A 2,944-nucleotide genomic window follows, 5' to 3' on the forward strand; every position below is an offset into this window, starting at 1 on the left:
ACAATCATAATCACAGTGTCAAAAATCACAACACAACAACAATCATAATCCAACAACAACAACAATCATAATGTTGTTATTACAACAACAATCACAATCAATCACAACAACAAACACAACAATAATCACAACAACAACAACCAACACAACAATGTTAAACAACAATCACAACAACAATCATAATCACAACAATGTTGAATCACAACAACAACAACACACAATCATAATCACAACAACATTAACAACAATCACAATGTTTAGTACACCAATGTTAACAACATTGTTTAGTATCACACAACCAACACATAACAACAACAACAACAACAACAACAACAACAACAATCATAATCACAACAACAACAACAACAACAAAAACAAAACAACAACAATCATAATCACAACAACAACAACAACAACAACAATCATAATCACAACAACAACAACAACAATAATCATCATAATAACATGGGATCATATTTTATTTTACTTCTCGACCAAGTAAATACATCCATACGCGCTGTATATTATCCTCGATCTCTTTAACTGTGCAATTTAAAAAAAAAAAAAAAAAAAAGGAAATGAAAGCAACTTAAAACAGCATCAAATTAACAAAAACAATAACATTTTGAAGTGCATTTCCTCCGTCCCGCTACAGCCACGCATTATTAACATGTGTAAAAGTAGAGCCCCCCCTCTCTGTGTGTGTGTGTATAATATATAATGTATAGTGTATAATATATAGTGTATAATATATAGTGTATAATATATAGTGTATAGTATATAGTGTATAGTGTATAGTATATAGTGTATAGTGTATAGTATATAGTGTATATAGTGTATAGTGTATAGTGTATGTATAGTGTATAGTGTATAGTGTATAGTGTATAGTGTATAGTGTATAGTGTATAGTGTATAGTGTATAGTGTATAGTGTATAGTGTATAGTGTATAGTGTATAGTGTATAGTGTATAGTGTATAGTGTATAGTGTATAGTGTATAGTGTATAGTATAGTGTATAGTGTATAGTGTATAGTGTATAGTGTATAGTGTATAGTGTATAGTGTATAGTGTATAGTATAGTATATAGTGTATAGTGTATAGTGTATAGTGTATAGTATATAGTGTATAGTGTATAGTGTATAGTGTATAGTGTATAGTGTATAGTGTATAGTGTATAGTGTATAGTGTATAGTGTATAGTGTATAGTGTATAGTGTATAGTGTATAGTGTATAGTGTATAGTGTATAGTGTATAGTGTATAGTGTATAGTGTATAGTGTATAGTGTATAGTGTATAGTGTAGTGTATAGTGTATAGTGTATAGTGTATAGTGTATAGTGTATAGTGTATAGTGTATAGTGTATAGTGTATAGTGTATAGTGTATAGTGTATAGTGTATAGTGTATAGTGTATAGTGTATAGTGTATAGTGTATAGTGTATAGTGTATAGTGTATAGTGTATAGTGTATAGTATATAGTGTATAGTGTATAGTGTATAGTGTATAGTGTATAGTGTATAGTGTATAGTGTATAGTGTATAGTGTATAGTGTATAGTGTATAGTGTATAGTGTATAGTGTATAGTGTATAGTGTATAGTGTATAGTGTATAGTGTATAGTGTATAGTGTATAGTGTATAGTGTATAGTGTATAGTGTATAGTGTATAGTGTATAGTGTATAGTGTATAGTGTATAGTGTATAGTGTATAGTGTATAGTGTATAGTGTATAGTGTATAGTGCACAGTGTGTATAGTGTATAGTGTATAGTGTATAGTGTATAAAGCAGCCTCCGCTTTATCCGCTGTGTCTCATCACTCACACTCGCACGCTAGCCGCTCTTTCCACTCGTTCAAAGTACATTAAACAATGTAAAAGAAAGAAAGAAAGAATATGAAAGTCCGTTACCTTTTCCTTTTGAAATTGCTGGAATGGTTTTAAACGCGCGGTTTCTCGCGGCTCGCGGGTCCGCTCCTCCTCTCCCGCCGAGGGCGCGTTCCGCTGAGCGGCTGCGTGTGAAGCCGCTGTGTTTGCTGTGAAGTGACGGGGTGTGTTCGTGTGTTCGTGTGTTTGTGTGTTTGTTTGTGTGTGTGTGTGTGTTTGTTTGTGTGTTTGTTTGTTCCAGCCCGGGTGTAATTGTAATGTATAATGATGTATAATCTCCTCACAGTCAGAGGTCGCTGTGTGTCTCTCTCTCTCTCTCTCTCTCTCTCTCTCTCTCTCTCTCTCTCTCTCTCTCTCTTTTTTAATTATTTTTTTATTTACGCTTCTCTCGAGCTCCACGGCAACCTCCGAAGTGACGTCAACAGGGCGGGAAAAACAAAACCAACAAACAAACAAACAAAAAAAAGACACGGGTGATTTTTTAAAATTTTCTATATAAAAATAAAAACTTTATTTTTTTTTAAGTTTCCTTAATTTTTTTTTCTCTAAAAAAAAAAAGAGAGAGAGATAGAAGATTTATAAAATCACACTTTGACTGAATAACAATGTTTTATATATATATATATATATATATATATATATATATATATATATATATATATATAAGCGCTTTGTGATGGTGGTCCACTATGAAAGGCGCTATATAAAAATAAAGATTTATATATATGTATCATATTTAAAGGCAGCCTTACTGTACAGAAAGCGGGTACCTTCTCCAGGTGTCCAGGCGCCCCATCTGCTGGTAGAACGCTGAATTGCAGGTAGGAAAATAAACATAATTTATTGGTGATAATTTATTTAATCTCTTCTCTGTGCTGTACTACACTGTGCTGTGCTTTTACCAGGGGGGGTGGGGGGTGGAATACTAAAGCAGTACACTTTGATTAGAGGGCTGCTTCGTTATAAATACATCCAAACTGACACACGCAGAGGATTCTTGCGTGGGTCCCTAGCACACTCTATAACAGGTGCACTGGCTCACTGATCATCTGTTTAATATCTGT

General features: G+C 33.2%; 1 protein-coding gene across 1 annotated transcript in view; it reads right to left on the reverse strand.

Annotated features, from left to right (window-relative positions):
* Nucleotides 1–2,223, reverse strand: part of atp8b2 (ATPase phospholipid transporting 8B2) — a 31,041-nt gene extending 28,818 nt beyond the window's left edge. Inside the window, exon 1 of the mRNA XM_041238999.1 lies at nucleotides 1,905–2,223. The gene's annotated coding sequence lies outside the window, so the exon portion shown is untranslated. The remainder of the gene's footprint in view (nucleotides 1–1,904) is intronic.
* Between the last annotated feature and the right edge of the window lie 721 nt (nucleotides 2,224–2,944).

This window comes from Polyodon spathula, chromosome 51, assembly GCF_017654505.1.
Source record: "Polyodon spathula isolate WHYD16114869_AA chromosome 51, ASM1765450v1, whole genome shotgun sequence".
In the NCBI taxonomy this organism is placed as follows: domain Eukaryota; kingdom Metazoa; phylum Chordata; class Actinopteri; order Acipenseriformes; family Polyodontidae; genus Polyodon; species Polyodon spathula.